Here is a 20,891-nt window from a genome sequence, read left to right as displayed (position 1 = left end):
TTTTTATTTTTTAGAATTAAATTAATAGCACAAAAAAAAAATAAATAAAAAGTGTCGTAAAAATTTTTAACATGACATTTAGTTTTGTTTTTGCACAATTGTAATGCTATCAATACTAAATATGTATCTTCAGAAGTACAGGCAATATCGAAATTATACTGTAAGGTCTCGTTTTACGCGGCCAATGAAGTTCTATCGAAAAGCTTATAGGGGATACTCTCAGAATTCGGATAGAAACCGCTATGGAACTTAAACCGAATATTACCATTTTTAGCCCTTGGCTCTATTTTCGCAAAACGTGTGTTCTTATGAAAATACGCTGAAGAAAATTGTGCTTTGCGCATTTAAATGCAAAAGAAAAAGAACACTATAGACCGATGCGGTCCGCCACCAAGTACCATCACTTTGTTTAATGCATTTATTCTTACGAGAATTTTTCAATGTTTGTTGTATGGGAAGTGGTGAAAAACGTGATCTGATCTTAACAATTTCGAATAGCGTTCGGCCAAAGTATATCGGAGTGCAAAATATCATTAAAATGTCAATCAAAAATTGCGACCTTTAGGTCAAACACAAGAGAACAAAATACACGGACAGACGGACAGACAAGTTTACACTGAACACACACAGTGATTCTGGATTAATAGGTACGACGAAAGGTGCGTCTATATTTGCCATCCTACAAGCTTGATATGCCCATTGGACGCCAAGTGGTGTAGGGTACAATAGAAAATGTAATTTACTAAAATATGTTATTTTAATTTAAATATTATTTACATATTTCTTAAATGAAGCGAGTGTTGTTCTCCCTTGCACATGTCTACCCCTAGCCATAAACTTGATATCATTTACGAGTTCTGCCTAAGTGATAACTTGAATTGAGTCAATTCTATAAATCGCGCGACAATCAATAACAATCGCAAATGCATTGCAAAGTCTAGCTAAGTAGGATCTGGGATTTATCTATTTGTTGGCATGTAACTGATGTCGGCTTTTTAGCGAACAGATAGATGTGAAATCCCGGAGTAATCTAATAAACATTTTGCACAATTATGACCGAGTCGTTCTTCAAGCTTCACGGGGATTTGTAAGAGCCTTAAGATCCCAGAAGGAATTCTCTTAATTTTCCATACATAATATACATTTGGGCGCTTTCGAGAGCACTAACAGTCGCATGAACGGGTACACGAACGGATATATTTATATCTTGTTCATTCTATCTGTTGTAGCGGAACGCAGTGTCTAAAAATCACTTTAAAGTGCAAATTCAAAAGAGCTCGGATGAGTTTAAATTAAATTAATATCGAAATTTAATTTCCAATATCAAAAGAGTAAGACCGAGGAGAAGGCAACTTTAACGAAGTCGGCGACGACGAAGAAGTTCTAATTAGCAAATTTTTCTTTATCTCATATATAGAAAAAAATAATTAATTGAACTTAACGATGATGACTTTACTCATTAGTGAATGATTCGTAATGTTTGCAAAACTAAACACACAACAACACATTCATTGGGAATGTGGGTCATTAACAAAATAATGATTTTCTAACATATTGCATAACATATTAAACACTTTCTCAGATTCATTTACTCAGCAATCACATTATCTTCTTCGTAATTTCATCCGGATTTAATAATAAGAATAATATTAACAAACATACCAACATATCAGACGTAAATCACTTGCAGGCAATTACCCTGAAAGCAACTCCATTTATTTTATGGAAATAACTAATAAACTTTTGCCCCAATTACATGACATTGCATGGTCTTTAAGGTCGCAAACGCACACGTCCTAAATTGTGTGACAATTTTTCCGCATAAAAAATGACCTGACGGTAGTATATAAAAAAAAAAAAAAGAAAAAAAAAGGAAGCGAAATGTACAGTTATTTGCAAAATGTTAATTCAGACTTCCTTACAGATGTACATAAGTAGTGAACTAAATGCAGTAAAATAAAACGAGAAAACTTTTTATTTATCTTAGGCTTGATCGAAATCCTCTCTAATGTAGCACGTTGGGTGCTTGTAAAAAATTCAGCAATCTATTGTTTCCTGCGTTTCTATTCTAACCTCAATATGCACAACAACATAGAGTAGAGACACACTTTTAACTGTTATTCATTTTTAAGCACAAAGTGACTTTAATTATAGATATATATATAAAAATTATTTCTATTAACAAAATTTATTTTTAAAGTTAGACTTTTTCATGTTTATTTAATTATTGTATCCTACACAACTTGTCGCGCACAGGATCGATCTAAGCTGGACCGTCTGGCTGTCCGTTTTGTTTTTTGTCTTGTGTTTGTTTGTTGTTGTGCGTTGTTGCTGAAGAACGATAACTCCAAAAAATGGTTCCGATCGGACCACTTTTCCAACCATATCCCATAGTACATCTTTTTTTCGAAAAATCGTTACGTGCATAACTGTATTAGTCGGAGTAGTGTAAGGTATCTAATAGTGACCCGTGTCCAACTATAGTCTTTTTACTTACTTATAATTAATAAAATTTAAAATTTGTTATATAAGTAACGTCCCGAGATGTGTCAGTTTTTCATATACATCAAATGGCATGATATTGGAAAGATGGGAATGTGGCGGAGGTATAATAAAATTTATGCTCCCCTCTGCTGCTCTCATACATAACAGATGAAATCCCCTGAATCCCCATATATATATATATAGCGTATAATGTATAAGTATATAGTAAGTATATATAGATTGTGTTGTTGCAACACTTACGATCACAAAATTGCAGCTAACTGTCACAAAAAGGTGAAAACGATCGTAATTCGCTATGAAATGAGTCCACGAAAACAAAGAAAGAAAAAAAAAAAAAAAAAAAAAAACGGAAACTACAATTTAAGTAAAGCGCGACATCTTTGCGACAATGTCTGTAAATCGCGTACAAATACTAAGTAAAACGCTTCAATTTAATTTATATACTAAAAGGTAAGAAATGTTGAAAAATAAATAAAGCAAAATTCTGATTGACAAACTGACTGACACACGGACTGACACCTCCACAAATAGGTTTCAATTTTGATATAGAAAACCTTGATGGGAATGCGAGGATGTCAAAGATTCGGCTCAGCGTGGATGAAACTTCTTGCATTGACTTCATCTTGTAAAAAAACTGCTAATTCCCTTTTACTTACAGCAGATGGTATTAAGACATTCTGCGAATTGTCTATAGATTAGCTTTCTTAGTTATCCGAAGTTGAATTTGAAAAGTTGAAACAGATTTTCCAGCAATGCTAGAACACCGTATAATACCTATATGCTATATTTGACTAAACTTGATGGATCAATGCGTTTTTAGTTTGAGCAGTAGCCACTAAAAGAGTACAAAAAAAAGTCAAACTTTTGTGATTTTTTCATAATTCGACGAGATTTTCAGACTTTAAGAAACATTACGTATTTGTGTGATGCTCTTAAGCATGGCACTGAGTGTTTCTATTTTCTAATCATAGAGTATAGAGTGCAAGGATATAAAAATGAAACATTTTAAGAATTAAACGACAACAAGTGGAGAAAAATATATAGTTGCCATGAATTTATATGATTTTATGGAAAATAGGGAAACGAAGGCGTATAAAAAATATTTAATTTTTATTTGTAACTTTTTGCTTTTGATTATTAATCGATCAATTTCATTAGATTTCAGTGTTAGAGTGGACACAAGACTTAGTTATAGGTTGTCGTCTCTTTTTTGTGGTTCTCTCTCATTAACTGATGATCTTGTTTTAGAGCAAAATTTGATATTTCGGTGAAGTTCGGAACATCAAATTTGCAAAAAAAAATTACAGAAAGGCTGACAAGCAAACATGATCATTAATAATATGACAATACTGCCAGCTTGCAATGCCAGAATCCGAGTACAAGGTTCAAAATATTAGAGCTATTGGCTCATGAACATCCATAAGAAAGGAACTTGCAAGTTGAAGATAAAAAATCGATTAATTTACATAAGAAACTAATCGTTGAGGAACATTTAACGCATTAGAATATTAAAACGCTCTGCCATGCTTTAATGCATTTGCCGCGAGAGTTTTTATATTTTCGATAATGACAACAGGTTCAACCAATTTTCTATTGCCATCTGACGGAAGCGTACTTTCACACATCTGCTCCTGCTGCATCTTTCGACATTGCTTCGCATTGACAACGTGACAGTCTAAGTTTTTTGCTTGCAGTTAGATGAGCTCATCAGTTGAATCAATCGATGTCTTGCCTACGCATCAAGATTTATGTGTCTTCGTTGCAATATTAACGTTTAGCATAAAATATTGTTGCAATTTACTAACTAAATTGTCTCAACAAATTTCATTAATATTTATATTAAGCAAACGAACTATAAATTTCCAAAATATTGCTTTCCCACCTGGCCTAGTAGGGGTATCATTTTTCTTCTACAACTTTGCTTTTCAAAATCTAATGCACGTACATATTTCCTGAACTGTGTGTGTCACATGGCATTGCATTCATAAATCTACTTACGATGATTAGTAAAGTTTTTATATTAGAACCTTTCCGATCTCTCTCGCTCTCTCCCTCTCTCTCTCTCTCCTTTATGATGCGTTTTAAACACTTGACCCCTGCAATGTAATGTCAGCAATGCATGAAAGAACGTCTACTAAGATGTTACGAACACTTTATGTAGGAGATTAGGAAAATACATAACATCTCAAAATCTTCCATTAGCTACAAACATAATGACTTATCGATGCTTATATATATATATATAAATATTTTTTTTTTTTTTTTCTTTTTTTTGGATTCATATGCAATCGAAAAATGAATTTTACATAAGAACGTTTTTATATGTATTTGAAAAAATTCTTAGTTGCGTTTAATATTTAAAAATTACTGAAAGTAAAAAATACATCTCTTCTCGCGCTTCTTTTAAAAAATGGTTTAACAAGTTTTTCTCAAGTTCACTAAATAACCTAAAGGTATATCCGTGTTCTACATTTTTATTCCATTTCTAGTTGATATGATGTTTGTAGGCCACCAAGAGAAACAAAAACAAAAACAAAAAAAAAAAAAAAGGAAAAACGAAAAATATTAAATAAAGGCGAAACTGTCATCAACAACACCATTTCCAACAACAACAAGAATGCTAGCAATCTAAAGAATTGTTGTAGGCTACAAAAATTAAATTGACAACAGCAACAACAACCGCAATTCATGTGACTGTTGTCACCATTTTCTCTATTCGTTTTTGTTTTTGTTTTTGCTTTTGGTTTTTTTACTTTTATATAGAATTGCTCTTTGTTCGCACAATTTCAGCCAGGAATTGCCTTGACGTGGCCATTCCCTAGGAGACTGAGTTTATTACTGCCACTACTTTGACCCACAAGGTCTTTGACTTTTTAGGTTAACAGTTAAATGTGGGTTAGTGACAAGCATTAGATAAGTTGCTAACACAATTGGTTCTTATTTTATTTCATTTTTGGTTATTCCAACTTTTTCTATTGTTCTATGCTTTATTTTTTTTTTGTTTGTTACTTTAAATATAGTCGCATTTAATTGGCTTCACTTTAGACTGAAATAACAAATAACAGCATTTAACGTGCCGGAAACAATTTCAAAAAAGAAAAAAAAAAAAAAAACAACTTTTTTTATTTCATTTTTTATAATTTTTAAAAAAAAAAAAAAAAAAAAAAACTTCATAACAATAACTAAAAAAAGTTGAAAAAACGCATTCATCTTAAATCAAATTACGAACACATACAATTTTGATATATACATAAACATTTTTTCTACTCATCAAATTTGGCAACTCTGGCTGTTGCGAGCGATTCGATGTAAGTTATTCTGCGTTTAAAAATTCTTTCAAAAATTGTTTAAGCGATAAATAAGTGGTTTTTGTTATTTGATATTACTCGGCAGTCAACCCATTTCACATTGTGTTCGCGTTACAAACAGGAAAGTTAAACATAACCATCACTTCATTATTATTATTATTTTTCATTATTTTTCATTATTTTTTTTTATTTTTTTGCTTACTTTTACTTTTGTTGCCTTTATTTTGCTCTTATTCCCCTTGTCGTTGTTTATTTATCTCACTAGCATACTTTTGGGCACTATCTTTTGAGGGTCATTTCATATCCTGACTGTTGATGTGTCAACTAGCAGCAATTGCTCTCTACTCGAGAGATTGCTTGCGATCGCATCCCACCCCGAAGGAACTGCTTCCTTCTCTTACAATAGCGTCATTCATTCGATCCATTCTGTTCATAAACATGACGAAAGTTATCTTTCCCAAGCCCCAGGAAGTTATATCTACTTCCGAAGAAACGAACATAGGCGCGGTCATCTCCATCGATTGTTATAACTTTTATTAAATCTTAGCCCATTAATCGAGTGAACGGGTACGCATCGCATAAAATTGTTATCGACAAGAATTTGTAATGGTTGCTATGTTCATATGTTTGTCTATAATCATTTCGAGCACGAGGCGGACTCGATTTAACTTACGAGACGAAAACGTTTTACTATCTAGAGCAATAACCGAAGTGAGGCATCATGGGTCGGTTTCACTTTTCTATAAAATAGACTACTAGTGATAAACATCAATGAACCGACTCTAGGATTCTGGTTAGCTCGCCAAGCGATAATTAATCCATGGTTTTCATGGTTTGCATAGTTTTTGCGCTACATGAACATGAACATATTGCAATTTAATGAAATTCGATTCATTTCTCTTCTGGCAATTTAATGATAGACTGCATGAAGTTTTTGGAGCTACGTATATGCCGTAGTGTTTACCATATAAAGCTTTTCAAGAGTATTTCTGATTGCTATTAGAGATATCCACTCATCCTTGCACAACAAAACAAAAAAAAAAAAAGCAAAATATTTCCTTTAACGTTATCTACAAATAGGCACGCAGAAGAAGAATAGAAGTGCTGCTGATACGGGCCACAAGTTACCAATTGGAATTAATGGTTTGCGGTAGAAGTCGCCGTTAGCGCAAAGACGTACTCAGTTCTTTCAACGTGTACCTGATAGATTCACGTGCTGCATGTTCTTTATCGACATGGATGAGGTCAATTCCTCTTCAAGGCTCAGCGTAGCTAAGTCCAGCGTACTATCGGCAAAGTTCTTCCCACGATCCTTTGATGCGATTATCCTTGTAATCGCTTCAAAATCACGGCATGCACCACATACCACGGTATGCGGTTTTGCGATCGAAATAGAGATGAAAATAGTGTCCAGTTGGAAAGTGTTTTACAATTTACGCTATTACAGCACTTGTATCCGCAATTATTGACTTCTAGTTCATGCCATGTTTGTTAGCACATCATTTGAAGCGAGTAAAGCTTAAAAAAACTTGAAGCTTGAACTTTAACAAAATAATGTACACCGCGGTGTAAAGGGTTTAGAACAATTAGCTGAGATATTATCCGTTACGATACAGTACCGGCTACAGATTGGGTGATATGTTCTTTCGAATTGATGCCGATATAAGGTTTAAATATAATCTAATGACTTTGTCGTCATTTGTCTAGACTCTAGACCGGTCTGTGATGAGAGGGCTTAATAGAATTTTATTTTTATAAATTAAGTTTTCATTTAGTCAGTCATCAAGAGTGCAACACAAAAATTTTAAAGATTTTAATAGAATTTCTAGTTTTTCCTTATTTTTCTTCTTCTTCTTCTTTTTCTTCCACTACTATATTTCATTCATCCGTTGTGAGGATGATGGGGAATACGATTAAAGAAAACTAAACCCTACCCTACAGAGTAAAACATTTTTGCAAATCATTTGAAAAATTGTAGCGTTTAACTCTTTTTGTGGTTCTTGTGCTTTTGTTGTTTTGTTTTTCTTTTCCATTCCGGCGTTAATAGTTTTACATTCGTGCTCTTTGTTCTGTGGTATATGTTGCATAGTCCGAGACAAATGATAATTAAGTTATACTATCTCGTCTGTCAGGCTATATATCTATATCTATATATCTATATATATATATATGTATACTATGACTTGACTATGTTCACAAAACCTAAACATACTATTAAGCGCTGTTGGTATAGAAAGAAGAATTCGTTTTTTTACTTTTATTTTTATTTACAAGATTTCCTTGAAAGCAGCGGATTTATCTACCTTTTGCTATTCTATGTGCAAATGAAAGTTGTACGTATCCGCACAATTAACTGTACATGCGCCTTTCTACGTCCGTAAGAGAATTAAATTTACATCCAATTATTTATTTTCATCTGTCTAAGAATTTGTCCGCAAACAATTTGTAAATAAACAAAAAGGGTGAAAAGAAAAGCAAAAAAAGCAAAGGGATGTGAAAATAAAACAATAGCAAAAACCAAAGGCAATAATATAAGCCGTAGATATCGTGAATAAAGAAGAAATTTTGTACACGAAAATTTTATTTATTCTTCTTTGGCATACCACAATTAAAAAATTTTTTTTTTTTTTTTTTTTCTTCACTTCAGAATGAATATTGAGTGTACGTCTTCACGTAGGTTCATTGTATTCGTTAAGTAAACTTAATTTGTTGCACATTTCGTGCTTTGTGTTTTTTTTCTTTGGGGAGGGGGGGGGGAATGTGTGCTGCGATATAGAAGAGTAACGTGACGATAAATGAACTCTTCGCGAAAATATGTGACAATGTTTTGATTTTTATGCTGCTTGCCGGGAAATAAATGTAGTAATTTGTCCATTCCATTCGCAGCATCTAGCGAGGCGTGCTCTTAACCGATGTAATGCCATTTAGCTAAGCGCATTTGTATGGCCATCAATCAGTTTGTTTGCTTTAACGCTCTCTTATATGTGCGCTTGTTTATCTACTTAGGCGCTCGTTTATCACGTGTTATGTCTATTTAGGCGCTCATCAGCCAACACGTTCATCTGTCCTGCGCCTTGTTACTTGTGTCTGCCCCTTCAACCTTTTTTTTTGGAATATTTTCACGAATCCTCTAATAGTGCGGCAACAATCGATTCGCTTATTTATATCTCCCCTTATTTATCTCATTTGCCTCTATCTTCTTCTTTCGTTTGATATATGATCATCCACCTATACCTATACTTCAGATCAATCTAGATAGATCTATAATGTATACATTGCTTAGATTTCGCCCTATCGATGGTCAATATGACTCGACAGTTTGTCCAGCCCTGTTCTTCCTATACAATGTTTAACGATTAACCGAAGGAAGCAAATGATGGGTATCGTATATTCGATTGAAGGTGATTATAATTTCTTTGTTGTTGTTGTACCGCACCCCACTGGCGGTACAAAACTATATTAAATTTGTGCGGATGTATGTAACACCCCGAAAGACTTGAAATAGGCCCGACTTCTACTATCATCTATATATATATTATATATATAGATAAATATATATAGATGTGTGTATTATTAGGAAAGTGAATCGGAATCGATCTAAGGTTGTCTGTCCATGTCCATCTATTCTTGTATTTAGTCCGCAGATTGCATTTTTTTTTTAGATATTTTAATGAAAATTGCCGACACCGCTATGTTTTTGCACCAAGAGCTGAGAATGCTATTGAAAATACTTGAGATTTGAGCACTTTTTCAAATTTTTATACTTGATAGTTTATTTGGAGAATTCAGTATATGGCTAAATATATAAAGCGAAGTGATTTAGAATATCTAACGCTAGATTCAATTATAATGTTTTCACTTGTTTTTCTCAATAGAATATTGGGAGTAAGAAACGTACTATCCTAACTAATGATTAATCTTTCAAATTCGAGAACTGGCGTGAAAAAATATATTGTAAACGGTTGTATCTTCTTCTTCTATCAAAAGGTTAATATGCTGCCTGTGTCACGCGCATAAAGCTTACGAGGCAAGCTGTGATGGAAAAATTTATTAAATAATGTATTTAGCATATGAAGACTCGTTGAAGAAGAAGAGCATGAATGCTTTTCATAAAAAGCAGATGGGCGCCTATATTAATTATATTTATTGTTTAATCTATTATATGGGCGTTGCGTTTATAGTGCACGATATACGATATTCAATAATTTCAAATTCATGATATGACAACGACCGCTGCGCATATTGTTTCAGCACAATTATAATAATTCATCTTTATTTATAAAAATGTAAATAAATATGTATTCATTTTAACGTACAGACAGATACTGTACATGACTGTATCACACAATAAGTATATGAATGTAGGTTAAATGTTTGTTGTCACAAGTATTTTTATTATGCATCTGTGCTGCTGCTGCTGCTGCTGATCCATCCATACGTACGCATTAAACAAATATTTTATACCGGCATGTGTTTGTTAAGGGTGTAGTATATTTCCTTGTTTTGTTTATATAATATGTATTATATTTGCTTTGGCACATTTGTGTGCCGTTTTATTGTCATACGATTTTTTCTCTCATTCTCGTCTCTTCTTCAATTTACACATCCTTTTGCTTAAATTTTTATAAATTACACAAATACAGTTAGACAGAGAGAAAGAGAGAGAGAGAAAGAGAAAGAAAGGGGGGGACGCAAATGTGCCAGGGCGAAAAACTTATTTGAATAAATAGCCTTTTTTTTTATTATTGTCATGTTTGAAAAAAGCATTTGCATAGAGTAACACAAGGTGTTGGGAGGACCATTATTGCTTTCCCTACGGTTAAGTGATAAGCATGCAAGTTTGGTTCGGGGTAGTATGCTCGTGCTTTGCATATTTTTAGGCTATTAATATGATTTGTTACAAACAATAACCTCCAACGAAATAACTTTTTATGACTATTTTCTCGCACTATTATAGCAAGGATATCTACCGTCCGTCCCCGTTAACAGAATTTTGCAAACGCCCTGACAAGCTCTCCTACCATTAAATTCAAAAGAAACGAAACTCGAGTTCTCGAAGGAAAAGTTTGGAGTACTCTAGTTCATCTGAGAGGTATTTTTATGTGCATTCATGCGATATTATATGATAGATATAGGCGTCATTTTCTCATTCCGCGCCACTACAATCTTAAATGTGGGTACTTTTCCACAGTCATATGTTGCAAACATATCAAATTTCAATTATATTACTTCCTACAAGTTAAATTTGAATTTGTTTAGCTTCTCTAATGAAGCTCACGAGGTGAAATTCTCACACAGAAGTTTCTTACATTTTCCAATTTAGACGTAGTAGGTTTCCACCAAGTCCAATCACATCTTAATCCTCCTAACTATTATGCCTAACAGAACTCTGTTAAGGGAGTCGGTAGGTGTCTTTGCTAGTTCAATTCGTATTCACCTTTACACTCGTAAAGCAAATTTAAATATTAGTGCATGCTCAAGATTCAAGTCTAACGACCTGCCTTCTCACATCCACATTATATTCGATAACACGCTAGATAGTAATAATGACTGATCCGCTTGAGTAGCCGAAGGCGAGGAATCTCGACTAGCAAGTCAATGGTCGTGGGTTCGAATCTCCTCAAGTGCGGTAGAGTTTTTAATAAAAAGTCGATAGCCTTAGATGCTAGTGCTTTTAAGAGTTTAGTCTTGGAATTTATTTCTCTGGCGAAATTAATAATAGTAATAATAATAATAATAATAATAATAATAATGACAGTATTTTTTGTTCCTAAAGGTTCAAATATTCATATATAAATCGATGACCCAAGTTTTGCTGTTTAATTACGAAGCGATTCTCAGACTATCTCTTCGCTTTCGTACATGAAAAGATACGACACACAATCTCTGGCGAGATCTTGCTAAAATGATTACCATCTATGGGCTTAATATGAAAGCCCAAGCCTGTTCAAGCCTGTCTACTAAGAAGCAAAAAGGAAAAATGCTTTTAAAACCCACTATACTTTAAGTGCAAAAAATAGAAGGAACAATAGTAGGCGTGCGAAAGACATCATATTTGAAATGAATATAATTCGTCTACTCATGAATATCAACAATAAAAATGCAACAATAAGTTGCTAAAAGTTATATGGCCGAACGACTTTAATATAAAATTCTTCTTCACTATTCGTAAAGCTTTCTCCAAAAATCGTCCAATTGTTTCTACAAATATAGACTTAAGTACAATTTGTGATAGTGTAAGTCATAAGTTACCGTTAAACAATAAGTTGCTTTATTTGCATATCCTTTGCCTCCTTTGGGATCTCTCAGCGAAGCCAATTAGTCTCCGTTCTATTTGTTCTCTCTATTAATGACGTCCCTTTGGTTATTTAATTTCTAAAAATTCGAAGAAATTGAAATGAATTTAAATTTTGTGCATTTCCCTTTTTCAATACTTTTGAAAGCCCACAGCTCTGCCAGTCTAATATAAATCAAGTGATCTCATAATGCAAGCTAAACTTCATTTACTTTGAAAAAATTCCATTCATTTTTTGATGGCAGATCTCTTTGATTGTAGGTAGGTCTCATTCAATTTACAAAGAAAACTTTTCTGCTAAGCATCATTGATCGATGATTGAAGGAATTCGACAATTTTCGTCTAACACAAACGTTACGCATGTGCTTCGCCAGACCTACTCTCTCCAATAAGTTGTAATTATCTTATCTCTTAGTCATCAAAGTCATATTAACTCAATCGGTTCGGATTCCGAAACAACTTTTCCTTAGTTTCGTTGCATAATTTTGGACGGGTGCTTAAGCGCTCTTTACCAGCTTACGGGCATAAGCTTAGATTTATCGACTTATGCTCGATTTAAAGCGCTTTATTGCTTCGAGTATAAATTGCTTGTGTGACTTACATTCGCCTTAATTTTAATGTTCTCCCTCATGTAACGTAGAGTCAATTATGTGTTATGTCATAATTTTCGTATGTTATGCTACAGCTATGCTATAATATGCTATAATATCAATACACAATAGGCCTCGATGCCGGTTTTATTTAATTCCTTCAATAATTGTTTGCCCAACTTCGCTTACTTATGCCAATCTAATGATACGCTTTAATTGTTCACGCCTTGTATGCCTTTATGATTGCCAGCTATAGGCGTGGCTTGTAGCAGTTTTTCTTCCTCCTTTCAGTTGGTTTTGTTTATTTTTCACTTAATATTAACGCTTTTTCCTTTTCCACCCTTAATTTCGTGTAAAGATAAAAAATATGAAAAACTTTTATCTTAATTAAAATTTATATTTAACTCATGGATAGTAAAAAAAACAAAAAAAAAAAAAAAAGTCCTACTTCTTCTAATAATATAATGCCATTCGGTGGATAATCACTTTCCTAAGCGTACATTACTTGCATGCATATGTATTGCTTTCACATGTCATTACCAGCCGCAAGAAAATCAAACGCTTTATACAAAGTAATGGAAGCTCTATCGTTTCACATTTCCGCTATAGCTATTAACGTGCGTCCTAAGCGTGATAAGCGAAGAAGTTCAGAGTGGCATTGTCTTTGCAATATTCACCCTCAATGGTGTAAGAAAAGGGAAAAATTTCGACGAAAGCTGCAAAGTTGAATAAGATTTGCCGCATGCCTAAGCCATTCATAGGACGGAAAGTGAGTTGAATTACCGTTAATTTGAAGAATTTTGTAAATAATAATAGTCACGTGATAAGCAATTGTAAACATCAATTCAACAAGGCATTCCTCTACGTGTGGTACACAAAGTTATCTTGCGTATCGTAAGAACAAAAGTTAAAGATAAAACGCTTAAGTAACAATTCAGCTCAGCTCTCAAGTTGTTGATTATTTCATATTGGACTTTCAAAATATCCACGATCCATATATAATATTTTATGTATATATTCGTAGCTCCTCAGCTGTCTTGTTCGAATAAAAGAATGGATTTTGGATCGAGAACAAGAATATTTTAATTCTGCCCGCGATTCTCATAATAGTTGAGTGACATGACTTACATGACATACGTACGGCTCGTTATAAAAATACGTGGTATGCTTACGTTTCAGGGATATTTCAAAGTCAACTAGCATCACTAGCATACATTTAATTTCTTCTTCTTGGTTCGTTGTCTTGATTTTGACCGAATCTCATGATTGTGCGTAAGACATTTCTGATCACTTACTATCCGCTGTTGTAAGGATTCAATTATTGACGCAGTATGTTGTAGAGTATTGGACTACGGATGTAAAAATGCATGCGATTTTCAACACTTTTATCTTTTATCCTAGTTGATCGATGCCGGTAACAGGTATGATTTAATGATTCAACTGGCGTGCGGACACGACACTCGATTTAGTTCATTTAAAGAGAAAGACCGAATTGCATTTAAGTTATTTAAAATGTTTTTTTTTGTTCGTTTGAAAGTTTTCCGTATTCATGCCTTCCAACTTTTAAAAGGAACAAAAAATATATATAAAAAAAAAAAAAAAAAAATAAATAAATAAATAAATAAATGAATAAATAAAATAAGAAAACCCTTTATAGAAAACATTCTTTAAAATCAAGCATTTGCAAATAACAGAAATTTTTATTTAAAGTGAAGAAACAAGAGGAAAGTTTCCTTTTCTCTTAAACTTTTTAAAATGCTACACACTTGAATAGATTTTCAAAGAAATGAGAAATACCATAAGTTTTAGTTAAAGTGAACAAAACCAAAAAAAGAAAAAAAAAAGAAATAGAAATAAAAAAAAAATTAAGGGTCGAAATATAAAAATAATAATAATAACAAAATAATTTATAATAAGAAAGTAAGTAAAAATTCATGATAAGTAAGACCATATAATAAAAATGAAAACTTGTATATTGTGTGTGTGTGTGTGTGTGTGTGTGTGTGTGTGTGTGTGTCGAAATCTATAATTGAAAATATTCAATAAAATTGTCTGCCAAAGAAAAGCAAAATGGGATAAACAAACAGCAAACCATTCCTCCTTCCTTTTTCTATCTCCTCCTCTTCTTATACACTATCATTTCTATCAATCTCTCTCTCTCTCTCTCTCTCTTTCACTCTCCTTCTCACTCTTTCGCTGACATGTAAATGTTTGCTTTTATTTAAAAACTTATGCATACATCATATTAATTCCAGTTGAATGCATGACCGCTTTTTATGAGCACGTACATAACATTCACATGTGTAGGTGAAAGAACAAAAAACAAAAAAAAAAAAAAAACAATCTAAAAAAAAATAAAAAAACCCATTAAAAGACTTTTCTATGGGGAAAATAAGATTTTAAGTAAATGTGCTTCGTTTTCATTTTGTTGTTGTTGTTCTTTTTCTTTTTCTTTTTTTGTTTTTTATTTTTTTTTTCATTTTATTGATTTACAATGCGGTATATATAATTGTTATTTAAGTTGCTTAAGTCATCAATTATCGTTGATTTGCTGCTGTACACATCGTTCGTTTCGTTTGCTATGAATTTTTATGTACAATGAAGTTCAAGGTTCTATACTTAATACATGCGAATAGATTCATAGGTAATTGTAAATATGTTTTCGTTTCTATTACTACCCAATATTGCAACACCATAATGGATACATTAAATTTCTTATTCCATTTGTAACGTTAAAGCGTACAAAACAATCTCGTTTGTCTCTTCTCTTCGTCTTTCCATCAAACTGATTCTCAACTGATCATAAAATATTACAAGCATTTATATAGAAATCTCATACACACACACACACACTGCCACACTTTCACTCTTTTCCATATGTTTATATATAGGCTTTAGCGGATTAAGTGACTGAATTGAAAGGAAAACTTTCATATGCTTATTAACTCCTTACACCAAAGTTTTTTGTTTATTAATTTCGTCATTATTATTATTATTATTATTATTATTATTGTTACTCTCCGTATTCTTGGTATTTTGAAGATATAAGCAATTTTGTCTAAGCATATGTTAGATGAGATGAACTGACTGCAAATATACCTTAAGTGAGAAAATAAGAAAAGAGGCAAACTTGAAAAAAATAATTGCGGCTCATATAGGCGCACAAATGTAGGGCAGTTAATATTGGTTCTCTTCTCCATCTAGATAAGTTTAAGCTTATAGGGCTTCTTTATTGCCTCAATTGTGCAAGCTCGTCTATACAGGTCCATCTATATATGCCCAACCATAGGCCGAAGCTGCCTATTCATATGGACACGTCTCTTTAGGCACCTCTATTGAGAACTCCATATGGGCCACTCTATATAAGTGCCCCTGTATAGCCACTTCTGTATAGACCTACCTGTACAAGCTTACATGTAAAGGCCTACCTGTGTAGGTACACTTGTATAGGCCCATGTATATAGCACCACCAGTATGGGGCCACATATGAGGAGAAGTCTATATGGGTAAACCTACGTAGGTCCATCTATAGGACCCCGCTGTACATGCCATCCTCTATAAGCTCACCCACAAGCTCTTCCTTATATAAATCTATCTAAATAAGTTTATCTATCTAACCAACCCACCCACATATAACCTGTCTATCTACATAAGTCCGACCTTTCATGTAGATCGGGTCTACATATATAATTAATTTCCATACGTGGATAACGTAAAACTCTTAAACTTGCAGGACTCACGTATATTACTTTGTAAGGAAAATTTGTTTCTAAACAAGATTTCATTCATACACATCAGTGTAGGCTTCAAGTTTTTCCGTCCGTCGGCGCATCGGTTATTTTGCTCCTCTGGCCTAGATATTACACTAGAATGTCAAACTGTTGTTTGTTGTTATTGTTGTTGTTGTTGTGTTATTACCTTAGAAAAAGAGAATGGTCACACATACGACATGCGACAAGGTTATAAGCGCATATAAATTTTAAGCAACTTTTTATTTTAAAACCAGAAAAGGCGAGACGTTGATCAAAATTTCTCATTTATATAAACGCAGTTAGCCAACTAAGCTTATATAACATTGTATAGTGCTTCGATAATTAACACGTAACACATAAGCAATTGCTTGTCTTCTTTCGACTCTACAAATCAAACGACGAGTATCCTGTAGGTCGCATAAGACCGTTTCTCCTTTTTCGTTTTTTATTTGCAGGCCTTTAAATTGTTTATCTTATTTTACAGTTCAATTATTGTTATCATTGTGAAATTCTTACAAACCAAAAAAAAAAAAAAAAAAAAAAAATGCTTTACATTTCATTGTATTACTTTGTATTGTTTTAACTTGGTGGTTTATCAATGTGTAAAATATTAAATAATTCAAGTGGAAAATTATTTAGAAAATTTATATACAAAAATATTATAATATTTTGCAGAACTTGTAAAGCATTGTTGGCATATTAAAGTTACACGAACGTATGTGACACGCATCACGAGCTGAGACAGATTTTCCCTTCTTTTGATACATTAATCGAGTCAAAGCCGATTTCTGAAATAATTTAGATTTCCTGCTCGTCTGTCCGTAATCAACAATTTTAAGATGTTAAGAGATTTTGATGAGACTTGGTGAACTGATGCGCTCTATAAAATTGATTGCACACAATCAACTACTCGCAATATTTTGAAATGATCGTTGTATGTATTTGAATTATAAGTCGATTGTATAACATTTAGACTACGTTGGTGTACTTTCCTCATTCTCCTGCTTCCTTATAAGGGGTGCCGGGAAAAGTAAGCTTTTATATCGTAACATCTATCTAATTTTTTCTAACCCAATATTTTATGGCAAACTTGATGGCGTAGTGTATTTAATAGTCGGCTTTGCTGAACGATAACGCTCAAACATTTCAATATCACAAAAAAGTAACCATTTTGTTTGTGCACAGTGAGGTAAGATAATGAATGTCTACATAAACAAGAATTATATGAAGAGCATTTGTGGGAGGTATTCCATATGCAAATGAGATGATATTAGAGCAGGGACAAGGGTTGTGTCTAAATTCCGCTTTCATTTTTATATGGGCAAGAGCTAAGGAAGAGTAGTTTCCACAAACGAATCGTGTAAGCTATCATTTAAGTGTTATTTGTTGAGAGTTCTGAAGTATTAAGAACTCCGTCCTACTCGCCTTAAGATTATATTACATAAAAATGTTTGAAGGGGTATGCAAACAACCGGCGAAGCTTTTAAATTAAAATTTAATTCCATATAGAATTGCTTTCATTTTATTTATCACCAGGAAGTATGGCACATATATAAAAAGGAAAAAAAAAAAAACAAACAAACAAACAAACAAACAAACAAACAACACGAGATACAGCTGGATGTATAAATGAGTGACAAATGGAGTTAAATCCAAGTAGATTGGACAAAACGGGCATCGGCATAGAAAGATGGACGTACTTAGCCTAGAATATAATGTTGTTATAATGTCACGAATAGATGAATAAAAAATTAAAGCAAAAGAGTAAACATTGCGCCAGTTAGATCAAAAGGTTAACAGACGGACGGACAGGCAGTGAGGCAGAAGAAAATACGGAATGATAGCTGTAAAATGGTATAGATCGATAGATAGATAGATACTATGCTAACGAATAATGATTACTCCGTCGAGAGACGGACTGAAAAGAGGAGACGGACATGAATTAATTGAAATAAATTACAAGTTGTCAACGATCAACGTTGCTTGCAGTGGCTACAGACAGCGGTAATGGGTAAAATAATTCTTTACATTAAATCATTTATTGATCTATTGTGAAAACGAATTCGCCACGAAAAATAAACCAGCCCTAAGCCATTAAACAGTAGAGACGTTACTACACTATTTATATTGCTTATGTTACTGTATAAGAAGAAACAACACATTCCTTAAAAAGACTTTCATTCAACGAAACGACTAAGAAGAGACAAAAACCCCTTAGGAAATCCTCTTATAAATAGTAAACGTTTCCTTTAAAAGTTAACAGAAAACATGTTACTGTAATACAATAAGAATGAAGCAAATAAAATAAAATAAAATAAAATAAAAAGAAAAAAAAAACAACACAGAAGAAAAAGCATAACTATTTTAAAGAGGTTTGGGGCCTCAAGCTTGTAAAACATTACAAAGGATAATCACACGTCAATAGTATCTGACAAAAAAAGAACAGATAAAAAACATAAAACTAAAAAGGAAGTAAGGCACACAAAAAAAAAAAAAAAAAAAAGAAGAAGGAAAAAAAAGTTCAAACAAAAGATTACCTGGGTTTCAAAAAAAAAAAAAAATAGAAAAAACAAAAGCAAATTTCTATAGGGGGGCTGGCTTTGTTCATATATATATATATATATATATACGAGTGAGTGTTCGTTTGCACCTGAGTGTATAAATCAATACACAAAACATTTAGCTTTGACACCATCCAGCGTCCATTTACCTAAAGAGTTTTGTTTAACGACTTTCTTTCCGTAATATTCCGCATGTCTCTCTGTCGTTGTCTTTGCAAACATGTATTAATCCTCAGAGGCAAATACAATATTTTTGAACTTTGCAAAAAAAAAAAAAGAAAAGGTAAAGTTTTATACAAAATCTCTCTCTTAATGCCTCAAACTGTCAATCGATTTTGTTGCCCTTTTTAAATTTCATTTGAAAACAAGTCAAATAATGATAAATATATCTTATGGCAAATGCCCCGTAGCCGCTTACTTATACCGACATACCTTAAACTTATAAAATCGTAAATATTTTGTTAACAATAATCGGCTGGTGGGACAATGTCTTGCAATTAACCTTTTCTGTGGGTTTGTACTACGATTTAGATCAATATCTCTTATCAATATTTCGTGGACGTGCTTGCGCAACGATCTATCCCACTTTTAACTCTGGCCTTGTCTGCCTTTCAATTTCAAATTTATTTAATACATTAATGTATATTATGGTTCGGTTTCGGTTTCTGCAACCATTAGCTTTGTCTTAATAGACTATACATAGCTACTCTATTACTCTATATAGATATAATGACGAAATTGCCAATATATGAGTATTTTTAGATATTGAGAACGTAAAAAGACAAAATGAAGATGAATTTTAATCAGGAAGAAGGAAAGAAAGAAGGAAAAACTTAATCTATCAAAAGCATCTAATTGAACTTTATATATATACATATATGGTAAGATGCTATGAAAGCATGTAGCATCAAAATGATGAGACGTGTTTTTGACGCCCAAATAACGCACCTGAATGTTCTTGATAACTACACATATGCATAGATACATAAATACATAAATACATACATACATACATACATAAAGCCTAACGTACATGCATATGCGGTATGTACGTGCAAAGTAGGACCAAAGCTTTTTCACACTAAAATCAGTTATCAGAAAAAGGAAAATAGACAAACTATGAAGGGAATGTTTAATTTTTACCTATGCTTCTTCTTCTTCTTTTTTTTTTTTGTGGAAGGCGAAGCAGTGGTTAAAAGTTGAACTTAACCCGATAGCAAGTCAAAGAGTCAACAACAGTAAGAAACATTTGAGACAAAAATTCTTCGTCTAAGCAAATATAGATGTACGCATACAATTTATGGGCTCCCCGGTGTACGCGGTAAACGTTTCTCAAATTTAATTTACCCCCCACGATAAGAATACAAAAAAAAAAATAAAAAAATAAAAAAAAAATTAGAAGAAAAACTCAAACCTTCGACAAGAATCTTAAACATTCAGCTTCGGATGTACAATACGCTACATAAGCAAGTAAAGCCTTTCTTGTTGCTTACTAACTTTTCAGTGTGCCATATGACAATATATCGATCAACAAGTCCTAGAGCAGACAGGTAAATACTCTAAGTTGAAAAAATGCCAAACCTTTAAAGGATGCCTACTCGTCGGGCTTCATGGTAATTCGATCATTTCTTTACAACTTCTAATGATCTTAGCGACATGACTTTCATTGCGTCAGAATTGTTGTGTGGAAAACAGTAGCATTCAATTTTAACACTGACTTATAACGACTCTTCTACATCGAGAGACAACAATTTGTCAGTGATTTTTTTTGGTGATTTTCGATGAGCCCCTACGTATGCCAATAATGGTGAATGCGTTGAACGCTCAAAATGAATCATTCTACAGGAAGGAATGAAAAATATTCTTGAAATTATTCCTGT

General features: G+C 32.9%; 1 protein-coding gene across 3 annotated transcripts in view; it reads right to left on the bottom strand.

Moving 5' to 3' along the window:
• LOC119644625 (furin-like protease 2) overlaps positions 1–20,891 on the bottom strand; it is a 251,160-nt gene that overhangs the window by 111,066 nt on the left and 119,203 nt on the right. The window lies entirely within an intron of this gene.

Source organism: Glossina fuscipes, unplaced genomic scaffold, assembly GCF_014805625.2.
Source record: "Glossina fuscipes isolate IAEA_lab_2018 unplaced genomic scaffold, Yale_Gfus_2 0, whole genome shotgun sequence".
In the NCBI taxonomy this organism is placed as follows: Eukaryota; Metazoa; Arthropoda; class Insecta; order Diptera; family Glossinidae; genus Glossina; species Glossina fuscipes.
This window is presented reverse-complemented; position numbering and strand designations above follow the sequence as displayed.